Source organism: Cupressus sempervirens, chromosome 7, assembly GCF_028749045.1.
Source record: "Cupressus sempervirens isolate cs-2001-9-10 chromosome 7, ASM2874904v1, whole genome shotgun sequence".
Classification (NCBI taxonomy): Eukaryota; Viridiplantae; Streptophyta; class Pinopsida; order Cupressales; family Cupressaceae; genus Cupressus; species Cupressus sempervirens.
Window position 1 is genome coordinate 155935518 of NC_143124.1, and position 15506 is coordinate 155951023.

Here is a 15506-nt window from a genome sequence, read left to right on the forward strand (position 1 = left end):
ATTGTAGCATTTACCATTGAATTTTCCTTTACCATTGCTCCAACATCTGTTAGATGTATGTCCTAAGTTACCACAGTGATTGCACGGAGGTTTTTGATTCTTTTGAGTACCCTGTTTGGAAGATTCACCTTCTTCATTGTATCCAAGGCCTACTTTACCTTTTTGTCTATGAAGATTCTGCTCATTTTGTTGATTCAATTGATTCATGTCTGCTTGAGATTTCATCATCCTTTCATTGACTTATTTTTCAATATTTTTGTCATTTTCCAAACTTTCATTGATTTTTCTTTTAGATCTCAAATTACTTTGTAAGCTTGCATTGATTTGTCTTTCAGTGATTAAGTCATTTCTCAAGCTTTCATTTTCAGATCTTAGATTCATAATTTCTTCATGTGCATCAGATAGTTGACTTATAAGACTTTCATGTTGAAGGGATTGATTATTTCTTACCTCTAAGTCTTTGTTTTCCTTGTTTCTCTATTCCAAAGCTTCACATAGCTCGATGGATTGGATTTCTTGTTCTCTTTTGAGCTTTCTTACTTCTTTCTGCAGAGAACCATTTTTTGCTAGGAGTTCCTTGATTGCTTCATTAGCTTCATTTGAACTGCTTGATGGTAAAAGGTCTTCAATCCTTTCTTCAATATACTGATGATCATTCATTTGTTTTGCAAGTTCCTTTCTTCTTTTCAGAGATTGAGAAAGATGCTCCTTTGCTTCTTTGAGTTGAGCCATGGCTATTTCCAAATCTAGCTTTTCATTTTCAATAGTTTTGTCAAGTTTGAATATCTCCATTGTCCTTGATCTTTGCTCAAGCTGTTAAGCTCTGACCTGAGAACCACAAAGCTCTAATATCAATTGTTGGAAATATTCAGGACTAACAGTGTTACTGAGAGGGGAGGGGTGAATCAGTAACACTTGCAGTTTTTAAACCAATTCAGCATAATAACAAATTCACCATTTGTTCATCAATTTTACTGTATGCATGAAAAGATAAACATTCATAATAATGAACACACAGATTTGGTGACCCAGAAACCTTCCAATTAGAAAGTAAAACTGAGGTGGCGATGATACCCACGAAACTTCAATACTGCAGTATAAAGTTGGTCGGTTAAGGCTTACAATGATCACTTCTGGCGAGCTGCCCTGTTAGGAGCAAGTAGGACTGCTAGATCCACCTTATTAGAGGATTTACAAACATACAATGAAGTATGCACTCTGTTAGGAGATTTTCATAAGACTGTTAAGTCTACCCTATTAAAGGATTTAACAAAACTGATTCACCTATTAGGATGAAGCAGTGGATCTGCTTGCAACTGGTTTGCTGATTAGATCTTATGTACTGATCACTTGATGTGATGGATATACCTTTTCTGCTCCTTGATGACCTTGCTGAATACACCGCTGCTGATTCTCTTTCAATTCGCACAAATATAATCTTACTTCGCTCTTACTTGACTGTTGTTCTTCTGCATTATATTTTCACTATTACAAATGGCACAATTCATTACATATATATCATTCCAATATTTTCAGCAACAAGTTCGGCCAAACACAAGTTGACAAAACATTACTGAGTCGGCCAGATAGTAGAAAACTTAGCTTCCTCAAACTCACTCGGTGACCTTCTGACACTCGGTATCCACTACATTACACATCATCATCATGCACTTGGTAGAGGTAGGGACTCGGTCCATACTAATCACTCGGAGTAGCTCGGAACTTGGTAACCACTGGTGACTTGGTAAACATTGTGTCACTCAGTAGAAACTAACTCTTTCCATTCACTTGGTAAGTACTTGAATACTTCTTTTACCTTTCTATCTTGGTTATAACTGAAACCTTCATTTACCTTCCTGACTCGGTAAACACTAAATCCTTCATTTACCTTTTTGACTCGGTAAACGCTAAATCCTTCGTTTACCTTTCTAACTCAGTAAACACTAAAGCCTTCGTTTACCTTTCTGACTCAGTAAACACTAAAACCTTTGTTTACCTTCCTGATTCGGTAAACACTAAATCCTTCATTTACCTTTCTGATTCGGTAAACACAGCTGAACATACTTGGTAACCAACGAATGCTCGATATGAACTGTAAATTGAATGATGAACTCGGTAAGTATTCAGAATCAAATAAGTGTTGTCACTAATGACAAATGTATCATTATTCCAACAGCGCACATTTTATACATGCTCCTTCTCCATCATGCTCCCCTTTTCCGTGTCCACTTTCAAAGAAATTCCATAAAAACTTAACATTGGTTCTAGCATGTTGCATTGCTAACCAATTAAATGCTTTTGCAGATTTGAATTGTTCTGTGAATGTGAAACATGATAAGTATCTACAATTGTCCATGTACATATATCAAATAGAAATAGACATGTCCAAATAAATATAAGTTAAAATAAAGTTAAATAAATGTGTAACTATTTCATGTATACTAACCTGCACATCCATCAGACCAAATCCAGTGCTCTAAAACATTTATTCCACGATTTCTGAGATCTTCAGAGAACATTGCAAAACAATGTGCCACATAACTCCTGTCATGAACTCTATCATCACTAATATAGAAACGAACCTCTTTGATGATGATGTGTTCATTTTCATCCAATCTTTCTATCTGATCCACCTCAAATTGTGAATGTCTATAGGTCACTTGCACAAATATTTCAACTTGTTCAGAATGATAATATTGGCTTTGGAGCTCTATATGAGGTGCAAATGTATAATTCTCAGAAAAATTTACAACTGAAAGTATACAACCAGGTGGAAAAAAAAATTTGGAATCACGAAACTGTTTATCTTGCCATCATGCACCATGACAATGATGGATATGTGGATATATCAATGGACAGAACTTGGCCATGAACTCATCATAATGCAATTCACTCTCCTTTAATGCAATTTTTCTGGATTCATCCCCTCTATTATTTTCATATGTCTCATATTCATATCTCATCCATGAAACTAGTGTGGATTCATTAATATTCTCAACTTGCATAATTTCAGAAAATTTGTTTAAATCTGCACAATCTTCACACTGATGTTTGATGCATTGCACTTTGAATTCATTTGAATCTTCTAATTTATCACATAATATGGACCTCACAAATTGTGTTGTACTGCTAGGGATGACCAAATTAGGATCAAGTATTGCTATAACTTTTTTAAATGATTGCAAGTGTAGACCAAATTCAACATGATTTCTACAACAACAAGTTTCTCGCATCCTATTTATGCGTACAAAGGAAGGACGTAAACTCTCAAACATTCTCTGACATATTTTGACATTTGAAAATTCTTGTTTGAATGCTTCAAAAAGTTCACTTTGAGTTATATCTATGAAATGTTTTGGATGTTCAATTTTTGCCCCTATTTCTTTATCTTTAATTTGTATAGTATCATGCCTATTGGAAGAAACACGAGAATGTGTGGTCCAAAATTCAATAACTTGTCTTTTTACTTCTTCAGAAATATTGTCTTTTCAAGGAACTCTACAAATATTCACCCAGTTATTCTCAATGTTATCATCTAGCATATTTCTCCTCTTGATGTATCTCTGGACAGTTCTTCTAGATATATGTAGTACATCAAAAATTGCACGCACCTATTTTCTATGTGTCAATTTTCTACTAGATATAGTAGTCATCAATGCTCTGCATGAATTACTCAAATCACCTCCTTGAGTTGTGTTGTCAATTTTGTTATAAGCATTTTGCAAATTTTTAACTATTGTTTTATTAATATTATGGGTTGTTGGATACAATTGGTTAATTGAGTGTTGTCTTTGATGTTACACAAATGTCATATCAGTCATCAGACAGAGTCTACCAAGCTCAAAAGGTAAGCGTAGCAGTTTACAGAGTCTCCCGAGCGTTGCTATATATTACACTGTAAAGTTAGCTTCTACCAAGCTAACTTGGTTAACAAAGGAAGTCCAGTGCTTACCGAGCTCATTCGGTGATAGAAGGAAACTGTACCGTGCCACGAAGGTAAGCGAAGAAAAGTTAATGTTTACTGAGATGGCAAGGTAAGCGAAGAAAAGTTGGTGTTTACTGAGCTGGGAAGGTAAGTGAAGGAAAGTCAGTGTTTACCGAGTTCACTCGATGACCGAAGGATTTTTGCATAGCTCGCAGTGTTTACCAAGCCTCACTTAGTTAACACTAAAGATCATTATGGTATAGTGTTTACCGAGCTGGGTTGATTAGCAAAGAATTTTTGAAAATTGTGGAATTAAGGCTAATTGATTTATGTGATGAATGTAGCTGACTCATGATATAATTATTAATTAGTTTAACTTGTATTTGAGGCTGACTTGGTAATCAGAAAGGTATATATGAAGGATGAAGTTACGAATACAAGTGTGAATATGTAAAAAAAGAAGAAATGTATGTGCGAATTATGAAGGTACAAGCAAATTTTTGAAGGATCAGATATCCTTGTGGAGCTGCAAAGATTTTATGAGATCAGAGAGGATCTAGTGAAGCAGAACAGAGATCTGTATCAACAAAGATTTCAAATCTCTTAACAGAGTGGGTTTAACAGTGATTTCAAATCTCTTAATAGAGTGGGTTTAACAGCCTTATTGTAAATCCTCTAACAAGGTGATAGTTCAGTTGAATTGTTCTAAAGACCTCTGACAAGGCCACTCCTAGCAGGGTGTTTAAATCCTTTAACAGGGTCACACCTAACAGTGTGTTTTTGTAACCTTTAACCGGATTGGCTCCTAATAGGGCTCACTTTAGAAGAGTGAAAAATAGTAACTAGTTACATGGTGGTTTTTCCCATATTGGGTTTCCACGTTAAATCTGGTGTTTCTAGTGTTCATGTTATTTCCTTTATGCATGCATGTTAGTCACATTAAATTCTTAATAAGTTAACTACACTTATATCAAGTTTCAGCATTTATCTATATGGTTACCAAGTGACAGCAGTAACTAGAATTTAAGACATCTAAGGGAATTGTGGTTTTGTTTTGTAGTAACTGATTCACCCCTCCCCTCTCAGTTACTCCACTTACATTTTCAACAACTGGTATCAGAGCTTCTGGTTCTTGCAGGAAAGATTTCAAGGATCTAAGCTAAAGATCAGAATGTCTTACAAGAGGGAAATTCCAAGGCTTAACATGAATAACTTCTCAGCATGGCAAGGACTGATGAGACTTCACCTAGCATCCATTGGTGATACAGGACTGAAGTACCTTGATGAAAAATATGCAGAACCAGTAGGTACACTATCTGTCAATGACATTGTTGAAAAGAAGACTCACAACATTATGATGATAGATATAACATTTGCTCTGAGTCATGAAGAATTTGATGATATCAAGGATTGCAAATCTGCTTTTGATATGTGGGAAAAGCTGAAAGAAATCTATGGAGGAGATGATAATATTAGAAGAGCCAAAGCAAAAAGTCTGAGAGGACAATTTGATCAAATGAGGATGAGATAGGATGAGAACATTGCAAAATATGTTGAAAGGGTCAAAACATGTGTCAGTGCAATCAAAGCATCTGGAGGAGATATCAAGGAAGAGACGGTTATAAGTAAAGTTCTCAGAACTCTACATCCCATCTATGCAATCAGAGTTTCCACAATTCAAGAAAGAAGATGTGAAGCAAATCATAAGATAAATCTAGAGGCCATAGTTGGAAGATTGACTGCATTTGAACTAGACAACTTTGATAACTATGTTCCAGCTTCCAAGAACATTGAATCAGCATTTGAAGTCAAGCTTTCACTCAAGGAGAAAGGCAAAAAGAAAAAGGAATCTCTTTCAGAAAGTGAAGATGAATCAGACCAAAGTTCAAACAGTGATCTTGAAGTAATTGAAGCCCTTCTAGGAAGGAAATATTCTAGAGGCAGAGGAAAATACAAAGGTAAAGTTCCCCTAATTTGTTTCTCATGTGAAGAAGTTGGTCATATTGCTGCTAGGTGTCCAAACAAGTAGAATAAAGATGAGAAGAAAGATCACAGATGGAATGGCAAGAAAGATTTTAAATCATTCAAGGACAAAGGTAAGAAAACATGTTTTATGGCTAAAAACTTTAATGACTCTAATGATGAAGAAGAAGATGGGATTGTCTACATTGCTGTGAAAGATGAGTCTGATAATGATGAGGGAATGACACTCATTTCTCATATGAGAAAAAATGATACATGGATCATAGATAGTGGTTGTTCTCATCACATGACTAGTGACAAAACTAAGTTTGAATATTTTGAAAACTATGATGGCGGCAGTGTAAGATTTGGTAACAATGAACCTTGTTGTATAAAAGGAAGAGGAAGAATCTCTCTAACCAAGGAACTTATATGTGATAATGCCTATTGGGTAGAAGGACTAAAGCATAACTTGTTAAGTGTGGCATAGCTACTCAATAATGGATTCAAAGTAGAATTCATACATGGTAAAGCAAGACTGATGGATGGCAAAGGAAAGTTGATTGGATCAGGTACTCAAACTAAAGGTAACTTGTTTTATCTTGAACTAGGTGAATGCTCATGCTTTATTTCCCAATTTGAAGAAAGTTGGTTATGGCATAGGAGGTTGTGTCATGTAAATTTTGATAACTTGGTAAAGATAAGCAAATTCAAGAAAGTAAGAGGCATTCCTAACATAAAGAAACCTGAGGTCGGTCTATGCAAAAATTGTCAGATTGGAAAGATGGGAAAGACTAGTTTTAAAAGAAAAAACTACCAGTCTGAAGATATATTAGAAATTGTGCATACTGATCTATGTGGACCCATTGGAATTGAAATTTATACTGGAGAAAAATTCTTCATTCTTTTTGTTGATGATTACTCAAGAATGATGATAGTCATGTATCTAAGAAACAAATCAAAAGCATTTGAAAAATTCAAATGGTATTTGGCTAGAGTAGAAAAGGAAACAGGAAAAAGATTGAAATGCTTGAGGTTAGACAGAGGTGGAGAATTCATTTCACATGAATTCAATAACTTTTTCATTGAAAGAGGAATCAAAAGACAGGTATCTACCCCTGGTACACCCCAGCAAAATGGAATAGCTGAAAGGAGGAATAGATCTATAATTGATTGTGCAAGAACCTTAATGATTGAAAAAAGCATTGCTATCAAATACTGGAAGGGAGCTATCAGCACTGCAGTTCATACCCTAAACCGAGTACAGCTGAAAAAGGAGTCATTCAAGACTCCCTATGAGTTATGGTATGCCTGCAAACCTAATGTAAGTTACCTAAAAGTATTTGGAAGTAAATGTTACATTTTGAAAGAATCTAAAAAAGGAAAATTTGATTTAAAAGGTGATGAAGGTATATTCTTTGGATATTCATGCAAGAGTAAGGCATATAGATGTTTGAACTTGTCTACTCACAAAGTCATAGAAAGTGCACATGTGAAAGTTGATGAGTTTGCTGAAAGAACTGAAGAAGAAAGAAAAAGGGAACCAGAAGATTATAAAAGGTTTGTCTTCAATGAACTTGATACGATATCAGTTAATTAGGAAACTTCTTCTCCCGAATCATCTGTAACCGAGTTGCAGGAAGTTCAAACCGGGCAAGTGTCTACCGAGAAAGCATCTACCGAGCATTTATCCACCGAGCTAGAATAGATAGAGCCTGAAGTTGAAAAGCAAGAAGATAATAATGAAATCCATTCAAAAGGCAAGGAACCTGTATTAGCAAGATATGTCAAGAGACATCATTCAGCAGATTAGATCATTGGAAACAAATCTGAAGGAACCATAACAAGAAGTAAGTTGAAAAATACTTGTTTACTTGCTGATTTTGAACCTAGAAATGTCAAAGATGCATTAGGAAATGATAGTTGGATTGAGGCCATGAATGAAGAGATAGAGCAGATAGAAAAGAACAAGACATGGACTCTTGTACCCAGGCCTAAAGATAAAAATGTAATTGGAACTAAGTGGGTGTTCAGAAATAAGTTGAATGAAAATGGTGAGGTATCAAGAAACAAAGCTAGACTAGTATGCAAAGGATATGCTCAAGAAGAAGGAATAGACTATGGAGAAACTTTTGCTCCTATTGCAAGATTGGAAGGAGTTAGAACCTTACTTGCATATGCTTCTCACAAAGGATTCAAGGTCTATCAAATGAATGTAAAATCTGCATTTCTTAATGGTATACTTAATGAAGAAGTTTACATTGAACAACCTGAAGGTTTTGTTGATTCAGAAAAGAAGGACATGGTCTGCAAATTACATAAAGCATTGTATGGTCTGAAACAAGCCCCTAGAGCATGATGATACTATTTTTATAGGAAATGATGATCTTTGCAAAGAATTTTCAGAACAAATGAATAAGGAATTTGAAATGTCTATGTTTGGTGAAATCAAATTCTTTGTTGGTCTTCAGATTCAGCAGAATAACAATGGTATCTACATTACTCAGTCAAAATAAATCAAAGAAATACTGAAAAAGTTTGGTATGGAAGATTGTAAACCAGTTGGGACTTCCATGTGTACTGGATTGAAACTTACCAAGGAAGATAAATCAAAAGAAGTTGATCAGACATTGTATAGATCTATGATTGGAAAATTGTAGTATGTAGTTCATACTAGACCAGATATTGCCCTTGCAGTTGGTATTGTTGCAAGATTCTCAGCTAAACCAAGAGAAAATCACATGATGGCAATCAAAAGAATCATGAGATATCTGAAAGGAACAGAGGATTATGGTTTATGGTATAAATTTGGAGGTAATCTAGATTTGAAAGTGTTTACTGATGTTGATTGGGCAGGAAACCTTGATGACAGAAAAAGTACAAGTGGAGGAGAATTCTTTCTTGGAAAGAGGTTGGTTTCTTGGACAAGTAAAAAGAAAAATTGCACATCCCAATCTACAACAGAAGCAGAGTATGTTGCTGCAGTAGTAAACTGTTCTAATATTGTTTGGTTCAAATAGTTGTTGGAAGGCATGAAGATGGAAATCAAAGAACCTGTTGTTATGTTTTCTGATAATACTAGTGCAATCAATATATCTAAGAATCCAGTGATGCATTCCAAGACCAAGCACATAGCAATAAAATATCATTTTGTTAGAGAATTGGTGCAGAAAAAGGAGATCAGACTGGAATATGTGCATACAAAGGAACAAATTGCTGACATATTCACAAAGCCATTACCTAAGGATGCATTCTTGTATCTTAGAGGTAAGTTAGGGGTCATTCCCCTATCTAAAGTTCACTAAAATAAAGTTTTAGTGATGCATCAACCTATGGCAAGTTGAAAATCTATCAGTTGATGCAGCAGAGTATTGAAGTCATTGCATATGAATCTGTACATAAGGTACATTGTAATTCAGTTGAGAGTACTTTTGGCATAAGAGCTTTTACTGTGTTATATTTTCTTTGGCATATGTTGTCAAAGAGGGAGATTAAAACTATAATATCTATTATGAAATTTGTAAGCATTTGTAAAAGGAGAGCAAAAATATCATATCTTTCCTTCACAGAAGGAGATTACTGAAAGAGGGAGAGTTTCTATCTAAAAGGGAGAAGTATTATATTGTGTTGCACTAAGAGAAAGACTTGTTTTCAAATTTCATTCTTCTATGACATGTTGTGTTGCCATCAATGCCAAAGAGGGAGATTGTTGGATACAATTGGTTAATTGAGTGTTGTCTTTGATGTTACACAAATGTCATATCAGTCATCAGACAAAGTCTACCAAGCTCAGAAGGTAATCGTAGCATTTTACAAAGTCTACCGAGTGTTGCTATATATTACACTGTAAAGTTAGCTTCTACTGAGCTAACTTGGTTAACAAAGGAAGTCCAGTGCTTGCCGAGCTCACTCGGTGATAGAAGGAAACTGTACCATGCCAGGAAGGTAAGCGAAGAAAAGTTAGTGTTTACCGAGATGGGAAGGTAAGCGAAGAAAAGTTGGTGTTTACCAAGCTGGGAAGGTAAGCGAAGGAAAGTCAGTGTTTACCGAGTTCACTCGGTGATCGAAGGATTTTTGCACAGCTCACAGTGTTTACCAAGCCTCACTTAGTTAACACTAAAGATCATTATGGTATAGTGTTTACCGAGCTGGGTTGATTAGCAAAGGATTTTTGAAAAGTATGGAATTAAGGCTAATTGATTTATGTGATGAATGTAGCCAACTCACGGTATAATTATTAACTAGTTTAACTTGTATTTGAGGCCGACTTGGTAATCAGAAAGGTATATATGAAGGATCAAGTTGCGAATACAAGTGTGAATATGTAAAAAAAGAAGAAATGTATGTGCGAATTATGAAGGTACAAGCGAATTTTTGAAGGATCAAATATCCTTGTGGAGCTGCAAAGATTTTATGAGATTAGAGAGGATCTAGTGAACCAGAACAGAGATCTGTATCTGAAAAGATAAGTTGCATTATATTCAGATCATTCATTGTTACTTTCTAACAATTGTAGCAGTGATTTCAAATCTCTTAACAGAGTGGGTTTAACAACCTTATTGTAAATCCTCTAACAAGGTGATAGTTGAGTTGAATTGTTCTAAAGACCTCTTACAAGGCCACTCCTAGCAGGGTGTTTAAATCCTTTAACAGGGTCACACCTAACAGTGTGTTTTTGTAACCTTTAACTGGGTTGGCTCCTAACAGGGCTCACTTCAGAAGAGTGAAAAATAGTAACTAGTTACATGGTGGTTTTTCCCATATTGGGTTTCCAAGTTAAATCTGGTGTTTCTAGTGTTCATGTTATTTCCTTTATGCATGCATGTTAGTCACATTAAATGCTTAATAAGTTAACTACACTTATATCAAGTTTCAGCATTTATCTATATGGTTATCGAGTGACAGCAGTAACTAGAATTTAAGACATCTAAGCAAATTGTGGTTTTGTTTTGTAGTAACGGATTCACCCCTCCCCTCTCAGTTACTCCACTTACATTTCCAACAATGGGCATGGCTTTTCCTGTTATCAACACCCAACAACTCTAAAACAGGTCTCATATCTTTTCTCCTAAATAACTTGACAAATAATTGTGCCTGTCCAAATATACTTTTATCCTTGAAATATTCATCCCACATGTTCTAACAATGCTTTCTGATAGTGTTATCATTTATCATATCTTTAGATGGAATTTGGTTAAAAAGTAGTTCTTCATCCAAATCCATCAAATTTTTTATGCTTTCTAATTTGTCTCTATCAATAGAACTGCCAATTTCTAAAAAAAGGAAAAATATTTTTTTATATCAAATAGTCACATTAACCGCTAGCGGTTTCTCCTGCCGACAAGAGTTTCGACTGAAACTGTTTCAGCCATAACAGTTCCAGCCGAAATAGTTACGGCCGAAACTGTTTATGTGGCAGCCTACGTGGCAGCCAAACAAGCAAAAATTAGAACTTCTGTAAACATCTCACTTTGAAGGCCAATTTGACCTACTAAATTGAAGTATTTTTTAAAACTAAAAATATACTTTTGTAGTTCTCGGAGTGATGATTATGATTGTATATATTTTTTAAAGTTTTGATTAAGAATAATATGTTATAATTTGAAAATATTACAAGTAGGTATCTTAAGATTCAAGAAGATGTCTATTCAAAAATTTTAAAAAAATAGTAAATCATGTTTAAAAATTAATTTTTTTTATGGTGCACTAGAGGAGAGAGTCTTCTTCAAGAATATGTAATTTGTTTTAAAAAATATGTAGATTTGATGGAAAAAGTTTCACGGGAGAGAAAAACTGTCTATTTCTGATAACTTTGAATTTGACCAATTATAACTTCAAAAATATTAGCCGAATTTCAATTTTTTTGTTTGTTGGTGCACCAGGTATACATGTTAACTCTAACATATTCCAAAATCAAACCAAAATATGAACATTTGCATATATTTGTTTGACAAGAAAAAAAACTCTATTTTTTTAGTATTTTTAAAAAATTAAAAAATACACTTTAAAAATTCAAAAATAAATAAAATTTTCACTCAATTTTTTTAAAAAAAAATTATATACATAAACTTCATCCAATTTTACACATTTCATTAGTTTACATCATCTTCAAATTTTAAGCACAAATGCCACTTTTATTTCGTTAAAGTTGAAGACTTTAAATTCTGATATCACTTCTCCTTTATAAAAGGTGACACAGGTTTGTGCTTTTACCGAAGGATATAGAATGACTTAAATTCTAAAAGGTGACTCAATGAAAGGATGATGAAATCTCAAGCAGACATGAATCACTTGAATGAGAAAAATCTCTATAGACAAAAAGGGAAAGCAAGAATTGGATACAAAGAAGAAGGTGAATCTTCTAAACAAGGTGCTCAAAAGAATAAAACACCCACTTGTAATCACTGTGGTAAGATAGGTCATACATCAAGAAAATGTTGGAGCAATGGAAAAGAAAAATTCAATGAAAAATGTTACAATTGCAATCACCATGGTCATAGGGCTAATGAATCCAAAGAGAAACCACGATTTGAAGGCAATTATCATAAATGTAAGAAACATGGACACAAGGCATCAAAATGCAAAACCAATACATTCAATCCAGCAGAAAAAATTGTGAAAACAATATTTGGTTGGGACTACAATACTAGGTGTAGATTTCATTACTATGGAGAATTCAAACACATTGGTATGAATTGTGTTAAAAATCATATAAGGAAAATAGATATTGCCAAAATATATTTCATTTGTATAGAACTTGGTCATCTTGCCAAGAATTGTATGAATACTGGTAGAATTAAAGATGAAAAGAAGGCAAAGAATGATAACATCTAATAGGAGATAAGACATCAATGTATTCCTAAGTCTACCGAGGATACTAGTCCAAGAAATGAAGGTGACAGTCACTTAAGAATTGGGTGACTCTACCATATCTAATTAAGATCTCAAGGTAGAACTAGAACCAAGCTATCAAAGAAGACATTTGAATCAGTTCTAGTTGAAAGATGACAAAGATCCAAATTTGTATTTAGGATACAAAGGGATTACTGAGCAAGATCAATATCAGTTATTATCGACTTACTTCTCTACCGAGTAAGGATGGGTCATAGACTCTACCAAGAAAGGTTAGGAGTAATAAAAACACCTATGGTTACCAAGTCGTAAAGTTATCACCAAGTGATCAATATAGAGTAGTGGGTGACAATCTATCAAGCATTAATGATGAAATTTTATCAAAAAACATGGAATCAAATTCATCTCTTATTGTCAATTTTCAAGTGCTATTGCAAAGAGCAATTTTCAATGCGATCAAATCGATTTGAGTGAATTTCCAATGAAAAGTTTTTTGAGTTCTCTTAATCTACTGAGTGAAAATGACATCTAGTAATAGCAACAAGGTCAAGCAAGGATCTAATATGTTGGTTCATGGAGTTGAATGAAAGGCGCCAGATTTCAATCTCACCCCTATGATTGCTAAAACCCTAGATCCAAGCGGTGCACAATCCTAGATTCCTCCTAAGGTACTTCTTATCAACAATATTCATACTCATTTCAAATGTGTTATTCAAGAAATTGGTACACTAGAAATGGGATGATGCCCTAGGTTAGCTATGTGTGAATGGAATCTTAAAACCTGAGCATCAACATCAAGCAACCAAAGGATTGACACATGTCCCTCATATGCCCCAAGAGTTTCAACTCAAAGGGATTAAGTTATTCTTAACTGGGTGCATAATGGGAAGCTATGGCTAGAGAAACCAATTTTGATAACTAAGAAGATGACTCATCTAATCACTGGTCTCCCTATGCTAGCCAAAGCCAAAATGACAAAAACCCTAGGTTGAAAAGAGCTGGAGAAGAATACCCTAGATGAATGGGATGGGAGAGGAATGTAAATCAATAGTGTCATTAATGCTGAATTAAAGTTTGGAATTCATGTTATTACACACAAGATATACAATTCAAGCCAAATTAATAGTGTGTCATGTGAAGCCATAGAATTGGCATACAAGGTGCTTAGGAACAACTTGTCATATGACCTTGCCAACCTATTTTTGAAATAGTTCAACAAAAACATGGAAAACATAAGGACATCAAAGAACAATTCGTGCAAGTTTGGTTCATTGTTAACTGGCCTATTCTTTTATGTAGAGAAGTTCTTCCCTTCTAAAGGCACTATAGTCTAGAGAAAGGATGTGCCTGTGCTCTATCAAAACAATGAGTATATTATCGATATGGGTGAAAACTACAACAATATCATGGACAACTACTTTAATGCATTCAAGGAGAAAATGAACAATAGGTTTATAATTCCAAAGAATTTAGTTGAAGACTATAAGGATGATGTATGCTTCATGGTGGATAGTGACAAGGTGTATATCTAGGTAGTAAGGCCTAGAATTGCATGGTTAAAACCTCTTGGCTATGAGGTTAACATTGATGAAACAAAAGACATCATTGAAGCTCTTGTCAATAAACCAGTTGATCCTAAAGTTGCATACTTTGGAATGTATGATGAAGCAAAGGTCAGGATTGAACTTGAAATAAAGCTCCCTTAGGTGATCAGAAAATGAAAGAGAAGGACAACAAAGATGAAATCAATTTCACCTCTCTTGTTAACCAAAGGAAAAGGTGAGGATGAGTAGGGTGAAGAAGTAGAGGATGAGGAAGAATTTGAGAAAGAAGAACCTTTGAAGAAGAAGGTGAAGGTGATTATCACAAAGCCATCTAAACCATTCACTACACTATTCACCTAGAGGTCAAAGAAGAAGGCTAAAAAAGAAGGAGATATCATATTCAGTAGACCTCCACCCACCTTCTAGGATAGGTTAAAGAAAATAAAATCTAGAGATGGTATAACAAATTTCAAGGCTTTGAAATATGAAACTAGGATAGATGAAGAGAAGAAGAAAATAGAAGATCTAGTCATGGACAAGATGGGACAATGGAAGTACTCCCCTAACTAGGTTGCTTCTCAGATTCCCAATGTCTTAATGGAAAAAATCAAGCCAAGATGGGAACATGCCATAAAAATAGTCAAAGACATCTATGCACAAAACTTAAGGAAATTACTACCAAGCATATTAGATATAGAGGTGAAAGAGTCTCTAAAGAAAAATGAAGGAAAAATGACTCTTCAATTCAATACCTGTCTAATTTTGATGAAAGATATTGAGTATGTTGTGAAGAATGCAATCAATATTTGGAAAAAAATTTATCATCTTCATAAACCAAGTGAATTTCTAGTTGAAGTAAAGGATGATGATGATGATGAAAAGGATGAAGAGGATGAGGAAGGATCAACTCATTTTGTTATAGTTGATTATGAAGAATTCAAGGAGCAAGAAGCTACTAAGGAAGAAAAGCAAGATGATGAGGAGACTGACCAAGTCAAGATAGCTACACTAGTCATTGCCTCACTTCCTTACTCGCTGAGAAAACCATTGACTACATCAAGTATGGAGATAACATCAACAAGTTTGATTGTGACCACTGGTGCCATCTTGAATGTCTAATCACTCTTTGTCCCTACTCAATTCAGCACATCATTGATATAATTATCCTCTACTTCATATACCAAGCTATAGAATCCTTCTTCATCAACTAAGTTGGCATCATC